Source organism: Polypterus senegalus, chromosome 9, assembly GCF_016835505.1.
Source record: "Polypterus senegalus isolate Bchr_013 chromosome 9, ASM1683550v1, whole genome shotgun sequence".
Classification (NCBI taxonomy): Eukaryota; Metazoa; Chordata; class Cladistia; order Polypteriformes; family Polypteridae; genus Polypterus; species Polypterus senegalus.
The window spans coordinates 103,472,240-103,487,878 of NC_053162.1; positions in this window are offsets into that span (position 1 = coordinate 103,472,240).

Here is a 15,639-nt window from a genome sequence, read left to right on the forward strand (position 1 = left end):
TAAATCCATATATAGCATAAGAGCCATCCAAAAGTATTGTATGTAACAGTTACAACTCAGTTTACAATGGGAACTATTTGAATACATAGTGTCATGAACAAGCAACGTTTTCATGGTCAGTCAAACAGGAATACGGATCAGAGTGTCATGAACAAGCAACGTTTTCATGGTCAGTCAAACAGGAATACGGATCAGAGTGTAACTTGTGCTGCACTAACCCTTCCATGTTCCTAACGCTGCCTGCTAACTTTCATATTCACCTCAGTAATATAAAATCAAAACTGAATAATTGAAAGTACTGCATTGATAGGTTTTCTGTTTGTACTGTTACCAACCAGTCTACGCATTGCTCTCAGACTTATAAAAATAAACAATGTCATCCTTAAAAACATCTGCAGATTTTTATTTATTTATTTATTATTTTGTTTTGCAAATGAATAAAATATTATGTATAATATACTGAAATCCCACACTGCTGACCTTGTATAACTTTTACAGAAATTAACAGGAAAGTGTAAAAAATATATTGTAATATATGTTAATTAAAATATTTATTTAGAGATTTATTTATTGTAATGGTTTTTCTTTCAGGCTATTGAATAGTGTTGTTAGTGGGTGAGTGGGTGTGTGTGTGTTTTGATTTTTACTAAATCTAATGGTCTGCTTTTGCGTGTGTTTGTATTTAAAATGCATGGGAAAACAACCTTTTGGGTTTCATAGACATCTGTTTTTGAATATTTCTTAAAAATTGAGTTGTTAACTCTTAAAGTATGTTTTTGGGAAACATAATGAAAGAATCTCTTTACATCCACATTTCAGGGATCACTTAAGTTTGCTTCTGTCAACTATCAATAATAAAAAAAACACATTTGCCTGGTGCATTTACCTTGAAAACAATTGCATTGTGCGTGTTCTTGTGTATCCTTGCGAGTCACTGTCCCTTTTCTTGTAGCTCAGGAACTACAAAAGAAACAATCAAGTTAAAGTTTTCAGAGTTAGAGCTCTGTCTTCTGTTTAAAAAAAAAACAAAACTTCTTGTCAACAGCAAAGCAAAAGATTGTGTAGGCTAGAGAAATGGCATATGTTACCAGAGAGGAGGAAGATGAGATAAATAGCTAAGTCATGACATTTTAGTTTTCTTCTTCTTAAAATTACATATAAAATAATGTTATTGTAGCTTGACACTGTGTAGACTTGTGAGAAAAATATCCATATGCAGTAAATATGTATTTGTGTTAGTGACCTAGTCAGATTGTAAAGAAAATCTGAAGACACTGCAAGTGAAATAACTATACTCACAGTGAAAACACAAGTTCCAGTTTTCCTGCATAGGTTACCCTTTTTAGGTGGTTCTTCCTCCACTAGGTGGGTGTTTTGAGTTTTTGTACAATACGTGGACAGAGCTGACATGCTTAAAGTGTAGTTTTAGTGAGCAAATCAGCATATGAACAAGACTCATCTAACCGAAGTTGCTGAAAGTGTTTCTCATTGTCTAAAGCCTAGCTGTCTGTAGTGATAAGTACTCCGTATATTTTGCATCCCAAGTACCCACAACTCTGATATAAAATATTAAATTCATTATACAGGCTACATATGCTATATTACCAAAAGTATTGGGACGCCTGCCTTTACACACCCATCAAATTTAATGGCATCCCATTCTTAATACTTAAGGTTTAATTTGGACGGTTTAATTTGGACAGCTTTCCACAAGATGTAGGAGTTTGTGTATGGGAATTTTTGATCATTCTTCCAGGAGAGCATTTGTGAGGTCAGGCACTGATGTTGGATGAGAAGGCCTGGCTCACTCACAGTCTCCACTCGAATTCATCCCAAAGATTTTCTATTGGGTTGAGGTCAGGGCTCTGTACAGGCCAGTCATGTTCCTCCATGCCAAATTTGCTCATCCATTTCTTTATAGACCTTGCTTTGTTTACTGGTGCACAGTCATGTTGAAACAGGAAGGGACCATCCCCAAACTGTTCCCACAAAGTTGGGAGCATGAAGTTGTCCGAAATGGCTTCTTATACTGAAGCATTAAGAGTTTCTAAGAGGCCAAGCCCAACCCCTGAAAAACAACCCCACACCATTAACCCTCCACCAAACTTTACACGTGGCACAATCCAGTCGGGTAAGAACCGTTCTCCTGGCAACAGCCAAACCCAGACTCGTCCATCGGATTGCTTTGCATTGCACTTGGTGATGTATGCCTTGGATGCAGCTACTCGGCCATGGAAACCCATTCCATGAAGCTCTCTACACTGCACTGTTCTTGAGTTTTAGGAGGTATGTAGCTATTTACCCTGCAAAAACTTTGCAACTTCTGCCCACTGTGCATCTCCGCATGCACTGTCCCCACTCTGTGATGTTACATAGCCTGTTGCTGTTGTTCTCAACTGTTTTCACTTCGTTATAAAAAGAGTTGACAGTGGAATATTTAGTAGCAAGGAAATTTCACAAATGGACTTATTGCACAGGTGGCATCCTATCACGGTACCAGGCTTGAATTCACTGAGCTAAAAGTGACCCGTTCTGTCACAAATGCTTGTAGAAGCAGTCTGCGTGCCTTGATTTTTTACACCTGTGGCCATGGAAGTGATTGGAACACCTGAACTCAAGGATTTGGAGGGGGGTCCTAATACTTTTGACAATATAGTGCATATTCAATATGTTCAGCAATGTGAATGTTTCATTTGCTTGGTTGCTTTTTATTGACATTCATCTACCAGGAAGGATGACAGATGTCTTCTAGCATTACAAGTTGTCCTGTTTGTTTTGGTCTTCTGTACTACACTTAAGTGGAACACTTTGACACAAGCACAGTTTGATTGTGAAGTTTTGTTAGTGACAATTTATTGCAATTAACATAACAAAAAGTAACGGGGGAAAGAAAAAAAAATGTATAATTTTGTCATGCAACTAAATATATTTTCAGCAGCATTGTTTTCCACAACTCAGGTGTACCAAAATACTGTAGTACAGTGGAACCTCGGGTCACGACCGTAATTTGTTCCAAAACTCTGGTCACAACCTGATTTGGTCATGACCTGAAGTAATTTCCCCCATAGGACTGTATGTAAATACAATTAATCCGTTCTGGACTGTACAAGCTGTATGTAAATATATATTTTTTAAAGATTTTTAAGCACAAAAATAGTTAATTATACCATAGAATGCACAGCATAATATTAAACTAAGTGTAAAAACATTGAATAACACTGAGAAAACCTTGAACACAGAAAAGTAACATTGCAGGAGTTCACGCTATAGCCTTACGAACCGATCGCAGTAAACACTTTTTTTTTTAATGAGTTTTAAGCACAGGGAAAAAGATGAACATTTGAAAAAATTCATAATCTATACAAAAACTGACCTTGCATGAAGGAAGTGAGGAGGAATTGGGTGGAGAGGAGATTACAGTTTTGAGGTAAAGTCCCTCTGTGTGATGCACGTCTGACCGAGAACAATGTACTGTGGAGAAACTGAACATGTGCATAAATCACCAGCGCGTACAAACCGGAAGGGAAACGAAATAGAGCACAAAGAGTTCACGGCGAATGCACAGGGAGAGACTGAACACGTGCAGAAATCATCGGTGCGTACGAACCGGCAGGGAAACTTGGCTTCTTCGTCACCCGAGTGTATGGTCGTGAACAGATACAAAAGTTTGGCGAACTTTTTGGTTGTAACCCGATTTGTAAGTGTTCAGAGACACTCATGACCCGAGGTTCCACTGTACTGCAAAATGATACAAGTGAAGCTGCAGCCAGCTGAAGCGTTACTTACTGCAACAAAGCTAATGCACCTACTCCAGCAAAAAAAAAACAGTATTCTCATGGCTAGAATAGAACTCTCAAACTTGAAAATTATTTCTGTTCTGTTGACTTTGCTGGCAAGCATATCTGAGGGGACAGATCATTGTTTTCAACAAAAATTGAACTTTCACAATAGACTCATCTGGTGTAGCATTTTGCAGGTATATAGGGATGTTGTAACCATTATAGGAAAAAAAAAAAGTGGACTTGAGCTCAAGTTAAATTATGAGCTCTTTCACACTTTAGATGCTTTGTTAGTTGAAAAAAAAATAAAAGTTGATAACTAAGAGCAGGAGTGGATGAAATATGAAAACATAAAAGACAAAAAGTGCTTTGATGCCTTGAGAAGCTTTTTCTTCCAATTGGTTAATCGGTGACTGGCCAGAAGCTTCCAGTCAAACCCACGAGGCACAAGAGTGAGAACTGACTGACTGACAAACGATAAATAAACTGTAACTTTGTCATTTGAGTTCCTGACAAGAGTCTTTAGACCCCAGCACTTGACAAATCATTTAGACTTGCTAAAAATATTATTTCTGATTTTAATAAAAACAGCAGACACAATGTCAGGCTCTCTAGTCCTTACACTCCTTAACAGTTAAATCTGGCAAACCTCAGGTCCTTGATAGAGGGACTGAGGCCAGTGGAACAGCAAGAGAGGTGGACACAGAGGTGCAATTTATGCAATTAATAGCAAAAAACAGTTCCAAAGAGTGCATATTCCAAAAAGGTGAAACAAAAATCAAGTAGCTTAAATGCACAATAAATATCTCAAGCAAAATTGTACCTACCCAATTTTCATTCTGTCTGGTACTTCACTCCCAGCACATTCAGTCTCTTAACAAGCTCAGTCTCTTTTAATTCCTGTTTTGGTTGTGTTTTGTTATCCCACTCACTAAAGCTCAGAGATTGGGTGAGCTTTCTGTCCTAACAGAATTCTAGTTCATCTGTCACAGCCAAAACCAACTTATGGGCATATGCCACCCTGCACATCCTGTCCTTAACATGTTTTTTTTTTCTTTCTCCCCTCTTTACCTTCCTGACAGGCTTTTTATAAGTTTCTCCCTCAATCGGCTAGCAAGGCCCCTGATCACCCATTCCCTTGTCACTAAACTATGCACATGCGTGCGCACTCACCTGCTCAGAAGATTGTGTTGGTTCACGCCGCTGTACGCCTCCTGACTCCTGTGCACTACTTCCAATGCCCAACCAAGTGCATCCGGTCAGCTGACAACAAAAGCCACAAAAACAAAATGCAGGTCATAAAACGTTCCTGTTCTTCCCTATCTTACCGTTTTCAAACCAGTGGCAACAAGGGCCCTTCGTGGAGAGACGTCCACAAAATCCTCCTGCGTCACCCTGTGGCTGCTGACTTTGTTGTACATCCCCTCATGTGCACCTGAAAGGGTACGAGTACATGCCATTTCACTAATCTTTACAATACTAACGACAAACAGGGTGCAGTTAATTATAGTCAGTAGGACACCTCTGGGAGAAACTATACTGTCCTGCAGAAAGCTGGTGAGGGCACATATACCACTACAAAGCTGTAAAGGGAGTTGCATTTTCACATACAAGTGCTAGTCATGACTAGGCTACATGAATTGAGATATTTATCTTTTTAGTGCATCATTAAAAAGCTACAATCAAATGCAACAACCTCCAAAAATAAATATCCATTTACTGCATTTGATTTATTAAGAAGAATGAACAAATTGACAGAATACAATTATCAAGTCAAGCATAAGAGTTATGTGCAAGGCTTTATTCTAACTAACAGGTGTGATGAAGGCCAAGTCAAGTCAAGTTGGGGAGCATGCACTGGTACAGTGCGTTGCCGCACCCACTACATGACGAAACAACTCGGGATCCCGGTTTGCAACCCCCCAGGCAGATGCACGGTCCAGTCCCACCCTCCGGAAATGACCCTCTATCTGCTGCAGCCAGATGTTATGTGGGCGACCCCTTGGCCTAGTCCAGCCACTCGCGTTCCCAACAACGAGGATCTTACGAGCCGGATCACCCTTGGGGAAACACGCCACATGGCCGTATCTGACGCTCCCTCACAGTGCAGGTAATGTGCCTCATTCAGGACACCATGGGCAACCACTCATTCGACACAAAATAAAAAACCAACGGTACCCAAGGATTTTCCGGAGAGACACAGTACCAAAGGAGTCCAGCCTTCGTCTCAGGTCACTGGATAGCGTCCATGTCTCGCAACCATATAGCAAGACAGGAAGCACCAGGACTCTGAAGCCTTAGACCTTCATCCTTTCGTATAGATATCGGGAGCGCCGCACACCCCTTTCTAGCAACCTCACGACCCCCCATGCTCTCCCAATCCATCTACTGACTGCATAGGAAGAGTCATCAGAGACATGAATGTCACTTCCAAGGTAAGTAAACCTCTCAACAAGGTCAACACTCTCTCCGCAAACAGATACACTGCTGAAGGCCTGGATCTTGGTTTTTATCCAGGGCATGTGCAAGCCCAGACACTCAAGACTCCTCACTCAGTCTCTTGAGCGTCTTGATCAGAGTCTCCTTTGACTCTGCAAAGATCACAACATCATCAGCAAAGTCAAGATCTGTGAATCTTTCTTCACGAACAGATGTCTCACAGCTGCTGGACCCCACGACCTTGCCCAATACCCAGTCCATACAAGCACTGAACAGAGTAGGAGTAAGAACACACCCTGACGAACCCCAGAATCAAAAGGTAAAAATGCAGAAGTCCTACCTCCACTCCACTCACAATACCAGTGTACAGGCCGGCCATGATATCCAGCAACTTCGAGGGGATCCCGTGAACCCTCAGGATGTCCCACAGGGCAGCTCGATCAACTGAGTCGAACATTTTGTGAAAATCGACAAAGGCTGCAAAGAAACTCTGCCGATATTCGCGTTTGCGCTCCATGAGATCCCTTAGTTCTAGGATGCGGTCGATGGTTGACTTTTTAGGCGTAAAACCAGACTGTTCCAGTCGCTGGTAGGTGAGCAAGTGATCACGGATCCTATTGAGGACTACCCTAGCAAGGACCTTACCCGGGACCGAGAGCAGTGTTATCCTCTTGTAGTTGCTGCAATCCAGGCGATCACCCTTTCCAGATAGGGAAGACAAGTCCCGTTTTCGAGTCAGTTGGGATGGTGCCAGTCTCCCAAATGGAAGCAAAGATTGTTTGCAATGCCAGGAGGACAGCCTTACCACCAGCCTGGAGAAGTTCACCCTGGATACCACAGATCCCTGCAGCCTCCCACCTCAAACCCCCAAGCTGGTTCACCACCTGTGTAATCTCAGTGAGATTGGGTAGTTCACATCTAATCGAAGGATCAGCCTCAAGAACTGTGAACCCAGAGATATCCAACATCCTAGCCGGAAGATAAGCTTTGAACAACTGTTCAAAGTAGCCAGCCCAGCGGGTCACATCTGCAGTGTCATCCATAAGGACTGTTCCATCAGCCGCCCTGACTGTGACTCTCAGAGGAACCAATTCAGATGTGTGTAATGCTTTGATTCCTCTGTAAGCAGGACGTGGGTCACTAAACCACAGATGGTGTGTCACTTGCTTTATCTGCCCTCAAACCCCTCCCAGCCATCCTTCTCAGTTCCCGGTACAGACCAGAGCTACCATTGAGCCAAGCGCTGTGACTCCTCTCGATGATATCCAGGGTGCTCTGCTGGATGAAACACCAACACAACCCTCAGCAACCTTCAGGGTCTTGTCACGGAAGGTCTCTCACATCACATTAGGATTGGCACTCATATCCAAATCTGAAAGTTCCTCACACAAACTGTGCAAACTCATTAGAAATAGCCTGGTCTTGGAGTCTGGCCAAGTCCAGGCTCATTTTCCTAGTAGGTGGTAACATACTGGACCTAAGCTGGATCCTAAGAGTATTAACAACAAGTCTGTGGTCAGAATTCACAAACTGGGCACTTCTGTAGACCCTGCAGTTTTGCTAGAGCCTCCAGCATCTGCCTATGAGGGTTTGATCGATCTCCTCCACCCCACCTTCAGTATTGGAGTACCAAGTCCAATGATGCGGTTCAGGGCGCTGGAACCATGATCCAGCGAATTGCAGCCCCTGACCTTTTGCAAAGTCATGGAACATAGAGCCACTTTCACCACAGTCATCAGACCCATGAGGACCAAGACAATCCTCATAGCCAGCCCTGTCAGTGCAAGTGGTGATGAAGGCCGTCAGGAAAAAATGTTTACAATTATATAATACTTTTCATAGTGAGTGAGGAGCCACCTTAACCACCATTAATTGGTAGCATTCACTTAGATGATGCAGTGCCAGCCATTTTCGCTCCAGTACACTTTCCACACATGAGATATTAGGTGGTGGAGTGGTGAGAGAGAGAGACAATTAGAGAACAGGATGATTCGGCCATGGAAGGCAAATTAGCCAGGACATCAAGATACACCCTGCAGCTTACAGATAATTCCCAGGGATCGTTTATGACCCCAGAGAGTCAAGACCTCAGTTTTTAGGTCTCATCTGAAGGAAGGTGACCCTGTTGCAGCACTGAGGCATTGGGTTCCACATTCATACCACAGTTTAACCACCTGCTGTTGGCCTCACCAACATCTTTTCCAGCCGCACTTTTTCCTAGATCAAGGTTCGCCAAGTCTGGACCTGGAGGACCACTGTGGCTGCAGGTTTTCATTGTAACCATTTTTTTTTAACGAGTGTCCTGTTTGTGCTGCTAATTAACTTTTTGTGAATTCATTTTAATTGAATTGCTTTTTTAAGATTTGTTCCCCTGAATTTCTTTATCGTTCCTCTGAATTGCTTCATTTCTTTCCTTAAATGGCAACCAAAGTGACGGAGCCAACAGGAGACAAACTAAGACAGGACCTCAAACTCCAACCAGCTACTTAATGAGGTGCCAATTCTTTTCGTTAATTAAACCCATTCTTTAATTTCGTGGCTTTGTTGCTGTTCTCGTGGTGCATTAGCAGACATTTCCGAAATTGTTGCTTTTCTCTTTCAAGACACGCTGTTAAAATGTTTTGGGGACCTGAGCAGATTGACATTCATGAGACCTTCATCTTTCTTTACTTTCAGATATTGTATGATGGACACAAGTTGTTTTGGCTAATTTTGTATCTCATTATTGTTTGGCGCTAATTAAGGAAAAAGAAACAAGTAAGGGGTCTGAGTCTTCAAGAGCAAGTCAATTAAAATTAGTTCAAAAGAAGTTACTTAGCACCAAAACAGGTCACTCATTAAGAAAAGGGTTAGAATGAAAACCTGAAGCCATGGTGGCCCTCCTGGAGCCTCATGCATAAACGGTGCGTACGCACAGAAATGTTGCGTAAGAATGTTTCCACATTCAAATTGCAATGTATAAAACCTACACTTGGTGTAAAGCCATGCACTTTTCCACGGTACCTCATACCCTGTCGTACGCAAGTTCTCCGCTCGGTTTTGCAGACTGTAGACATCCAGTGCCAAAGCAGTGCTACTGTTCCTGTGTGGTTACCCTTTATTTCTTAGAACCACATTTCTGACGCGGCTTTATAAATACACTGAAACTAACTGCATATTGTTTATTAGTGTAATGCATCCGATTGTAGATTACCTGTAACAATATAATGGCCCAGGGAATAGCCATAGTATTCCAAATACCATAACTGCTATAGCGTTGTTACTCTCACTGCACCATCTTCTTCTTTTTCTTCTTGCAGCTGCTCCCTTTAAGGGTTGCCACAGCGGATCATCTTTTTCCATATTACTCTCACTGCACCACTCGGAGTATTTATATTACTGTATCTGAGTGGGGAATCACAGCAGCAGCTGATCGAAAAGAGAATTATTGGTATACAGCATCAAGCCCACGCTGCCAAAGCCACGGCAAAACGTTTCAAAGACTTTCCTGTACGGACCTCGCAGTTCAGAAGGAGTTTCATCCCAAGAACTATAAATGCACTCAATCAATTGCACTTTGTAGAACTATTTGTACTTATAAGTACAATTACCCCACTGTAAACTTGCACTACAGTTATAATATTACACAACCTGCGCCAATTTATAAAGCGCGTATTTACATATGATGACGATATCATTTTTAAGATGAAATGCAGCAAAATATGTTGATTATATTATATAGATAAAGCTTTAACTTCATTTAAATAATCTGTATTGTTAATAATTAAACATGTGAGGACAAGGTGCCGCAGCACTAGCAAGTTCACGTATTGTCTCTGCCTTGCGCTGTATATTTGCTGAGGCTGGTGCGACACTGGAAGGATAGATGGATAAAATAATTAAACATGTACTATGAAGATATTTCAATGTTCCTTAAAAGTTTTGAAGAATCGTCATTGTAAGCTTACAGATGGCTTAACGTCTATTACAGAGCTGATTGTGTGGTGACTGGGTATTTGGGGAAAGAAAAGTAACGACAGGAATTGGATGTTACTACGTTTGAAAGAGACAGTACTACTACAATAAATTATTTCATTGAAGGTCGCGGATGGTGCAACAGCACCTTGTGTGAGACATGAACAATCACTGCGCCATCGTGTTCCCATATTTAATAACATGCTTTCATTCCAATCATCATGAAAATGATATCACGTATACATGTCAGTATTTTAATTATTCAGAGAGCTGTAATTTCATAAATGTAATGGATTCTGTGTCCTGTCGGAGAAAGAGAAAGAAAGGAAGCATGTAGTGATTCACACACACAGAGCACATTGAAGATCAAATACAAAAAAAAAGCATTTAACGTACTACTTTAGTTACGATGGGATTTGAGAAACTCATAAATTAAATGAATTTAAGATGAAGTTTATGATGTTCTACTTTAATCTATACTAATAAAAGGCAAAGCCCTCACTGACTCACTCACTCATCACTAATTCTCCAACTTCCCGTGTAGGTAGAAGGCTGAAATTTGGCAGGCTTATTCCTTACAGATTACTTACAAAACTTAAGCAGGTTTTATTTCGAAATTCTACACATAACGGTCGACAACGTCCACCGTGTTGAACTTTCTTATTTATGACCCCATCTTCACGAAATTTGGTAGGTGGCTTCCCTGCACTAAACAAAACCGATGTACGTACTTATTTCAATGGTATGATGCCACTGTCGGCCGCCATATTGAACTTTCCAACGTCACTAATTTTCCAACTTCCCGTGTAGGTAGAAGGCTGACCTCATCTTCACGAAATTTGGTAGGTGGCTTCCCTACTCTAACCAAAACCAATTTACGTACTTATTTCGGTGGTATGATGCCATCGTCGGCCGCCATATTGAACTTTTCAACGTCACTAATTCTCCAACTTCCTGTGTAGGTAGAAGGCTGAAATTTGGCAGGCTCATTCCTTACAGCTTACTTATAAAAGTTAAGCAGATTTCATTTCGAAATTCTATGTGTAATGGTCATAACGGTTGACGATGTCCGCCATGTTGAACTTTCTTATTCATGGCCCCATCTTCACGAAATTTGGTAGGCGGCCTCCCTGCTCTAACCGAAACCAATGTACGTACTTATTTCGGTGGTATGATGCCACTGTCAGCTGTCATATTGAACTTTCCAACGTCACTAATTCTCCAACTTCCCGTGTAGGTAGAAGGCTGAAATTTGGCAGGCTCATTCCTTACAGTTTACTTACAAAAGTTAAGTAGGTTTCATTTTGAAATTCTATGTGTAACGGTCATAATGGTTGACAATGTTCGCCATGTTGAACTTTCTTATTTATGGCCCCATCTTCACGAAATTTTGTAGGTGGCTTGCCTGCACTACCCAAAACCGATGTACATACTTATTTCAGTGGTATAATGCCACTGTCGGCCGCCATATTGAAGTTTAACATCTTAGATTGACAGGTGACGATTTCAGTAGTGGACACTTTGATGTTTATGAATGTTTAAATTCTCAAAAGCTGGATGCGAAGTTATCGATGAAACTGGTTGTATACTTACAACACTTGACAGATGCCGAATGTCTCTTCAACACAAGCCCTACAAATACTGTCGTATTTGAAATAATCTATGAAACTTAAACCGATTATGACAGCAGCAATCCAAGCTGTGAGATTTGAAACAAAATTACTGTTCACATGGCCAACTGTACGTTGCATGCTCAAGAGTAAGCTCAGCGCACAGCTTGGTCATATTACAACCGGAGGGCCGAACTCACAATGTGGTATACAAAGAGATATGTATATGTGTGTGTGTATGTATGTGTGTATATGTATGTGTATATATATGTTGATATGTGTATATATATGTACTGTATATATATGTAGATGTGTATATGTACAGTGGTGTAAAAAACTATTTGCCTCCTTCCTGATTTCTTATTCTTTTGCATGTTTGTCACACAAAATGTTTCTGATCATCAAACATATTTAACCATTAGTCAAATATAACACAAGTAAACACAAAATGCAGTTTTTAAATGATGGTTTTTATTATTTAGGGAGAAAAAAAAATCCAAACCTACATGGCCCTGTGTGAAAAAGTAATTGCCCCCTGAACCTAATAACTGGTTGGGCCACCCTTAGCTGCAATAACTGCAATCAAGCGTTTGCGATAACTTGCAATGAGTCTTTTACAGCGCTCTGGAGGAATTTTGGCCCACTCATCTTTGCAGGATTGTTGTAATTCAGCTTTATTTGAGGGTTTTCTAGCATGAACCGCCTTTTTAAGGTCATGCCATAGCATCTCAATTGGATTCAGGTCAGGACTTTGACTAGGCCACTCCAAAGTCTTCATTTTGTTTTTCTTCAGCCATTCAGAGGTGGATTTGCTGGTGTGTTTTGGGTCATTGTCCTGTTGCAGCACCAAGATCGCTTCAGCTTGAGTTGACGAACAGATGGCCGGACATTCTCCTTCAGGATTTTTTGGTAGACAGTAGAATTCATGGTTCCATCTATCACAGCAAGCCTTCCAGGTCATGAAGCAGCAAAACAACCCCAGACCATCACACTACCACCACCATATTTTACTGTTGGTATGATGTTCTTTTTCTGGAATGCTGTGTTCCTTTTACGCCAGATGTAACGGGACATTTGCCTTCCAAAAATTTCAACTTTTGTCTCATCAGTGCACAAGGTATTTTCCCAAAAGTCTTGGCAATCATTGAGATGTTTCTTAGCAAAATTGAGACAAGCCCTAATGTTCTTTTTGCTTAACAGTGGTTTGTGTCTTGGAAATCTGCCATGCAGGCCGTTTTTGCCCAGTCTCTTTCTTATGGTGGAGTTGTGAACACTGACCTTAATTGAGGCAAGTGAGGCCTGCAGTTCTTTAGACGTTGTCCTGGGGTCTTTTGTGACCTCTCGGATGAGTCGTCTCTGTGCTCTTGGGGTAATTTTGGTCGGCCGGCCACTCCTGGGAAGGTTCACCACTGTTCCATGTTTTTGCCATTTGTGGATAATGGCTCTCACTGTGGTTCGCTGGAGTCCCAAAGCTTTAGAAATGGCTTTATAACGTTTACCAGACTGATAGATCTCAATTACTTCTGTTCTCATTTGTTCCTGAATTTCTTTGGATCTTGGCATGATGTCTAGCTTTTGAGGTGCTTTTGGTCTACTTCTCTGTGTCAGGCAGCTCCTATTGAAGTGATTTCTTGATTGAAACAGGTGTGGCAGTAATCAGGCTTGGGGTGGCTACGGAATTGAACTCAGGTGTGATACACCACAGTTAGGTTATTTTTTAACAAGGGGGCAATTACTTTTTCACACAGGGCCATGTAGGTTTGGATTTTTTTTCTCCCTAAATAATAAAACCATCATTTAAAAACTGCATTTTGTGTTTACTTGTGTTATATTTGACTAATGGTTAAATGATGATCAGAAACATTTTGTGTGACAAACATGCAAAAGAATAATAAATCAGGAAGGGGGCAAATAGTTTTTCACACCACTGTGTGTGTGTGTATATATATATATATATATATATATATATGTGTGTAGATATGTGTATATGTAGTGTGAACGTTACCCAGGCACAGACAGGCAGACATGTTGTTTTCCACCACCAAACGTTTATTTACAACTATATACTGTACAAGATTAAAGTGCACACACAAACCCCAACAGTCCCCAATGTCCTGGCCAATAGCACACAATGCCTTCACTCTTCAGGCTGCCTCCACTCTCGTCTCCTGCTTCGTCCTACTTCCACTCGACTCCAGCCTCGAATGAAGGGAGGCGCCCCCTTTTATTAGCACCTGCATGTGCTCCATGTTGGTTCCGGCAATCACCCGCTGACACGCTCCTGTGTGGCGGAAGGGCCAGCTGTACTCCCGGAAGCTCTCCGGGTGTCCCTGCTTTTCTTCCCCCCAGCACTTCCTGGTGTGGCGGAAGTTCTGAGGTCCAGAGTTCCCAAGGCATGTGGACGCCCCCTGTCGGTGACTACGTGTCCCTACAGGGTTAGGCTTCCAAGCCCTCAACCCGTGGCCCCCAAAGCAACCAGGGTGGCAGCCCCCACATGATCTCAGATGGGCACACGCCCTCTTCTGGTCCCTCACGGCGTCCCGGCCGGGTCGTTGCCCTGGCATCCCTGACAGTAAATATGTATATATGTATATATTTATATGTATATCCGTTTATATGTGTGTGTGTATATATATATATATATGTATATATATGTATATATATATGACAGCAACACTCATAACAGTGACAAAACAATTACATTGATAATTATGTTACGTTATTTTTAAAATGTTTCCTTTTCTTTTTCATAACTTCTTTAACACACTACTTCTCCGCTGCGAAGCGCGGGTATTTTGCTAGTGACAAAATAAACTGCGTGATTAAAGTGGAAATTTCGAGATTAAAGTTGACATTTCGTGCTTTTTTCCCACTGTGTGCCTATTTTTTTTTGTCTGTACCCTAATAAGCTCTGGCTTTTCACGGCGACTTTGATATGTGACTTCTTTTTTATTTTGGCACTGTGTGACTTTGTGAACTTGAGCTTTCAAGTTTCTCTGACACGCTTTCTATCTCTCGATCAACTTCCTCTTGTTATTTATTCCAGTGTTTAAATCAACAAATAGTATGTTTTTCCTTTGCCTCCACTTGGTATTCGCTGAAATTCTTATATTTTCCCCCGTACTTTTCCCATTGTCTTTTCACAGAACACTGAGCTTAAGGGCTATTTATATTGATTTGCATATTCAAAGAGGCGTAATTCTGGGAGGAGTTTGGGCAGGACCGCACGCGTGTGCACAAGCATTACTTTTCATGCTAACCGGAATTTATGGAGCGGAAGAACGCGGACGTTGGAGTACGCACAGATTCCTGCATCTGGATTTTTCTGTGTGTAAGCACATTTCGGTTTACGTCATATTATAGTGCGAATCCTATGCACGGCGTTATGCATGAGGCCCCAGGACTGGAGTTGGTAACCCATGTCCTAGATGATCTCCCATCCAAGCACCGACCAGGCCAAACATGCTTAAATACAGATGGATGACCTCTGCTGAGGTGTGTGTATTATGGCTGTGGTTTGTAAAGACAAAACTACTACCAGTTGCCTTTTGATATGCTGTTTTTTGGCTGCACCCTGTTGACTGAGTAACCCATCATGTTGTTTATAAGCAGTTAGCATAAACCCTTAGTGTCACCCAGATCAAAAGAAAAGGCCTTTGTTTCACCTAAAGGGGAGATTTTACACAGCAAACTATAAAATTTTGAAATCATACGATGCTTCATGAATAAAAACATCGAACATCCTTATACTGTATATACTTTGATACTATCCATATGTATGGTGTTTGCGTCGATACCCCGTATGTATGGTGTTTGCAGCAATACCTCAACTCAGTACAAGTTAGATCCATGCAATG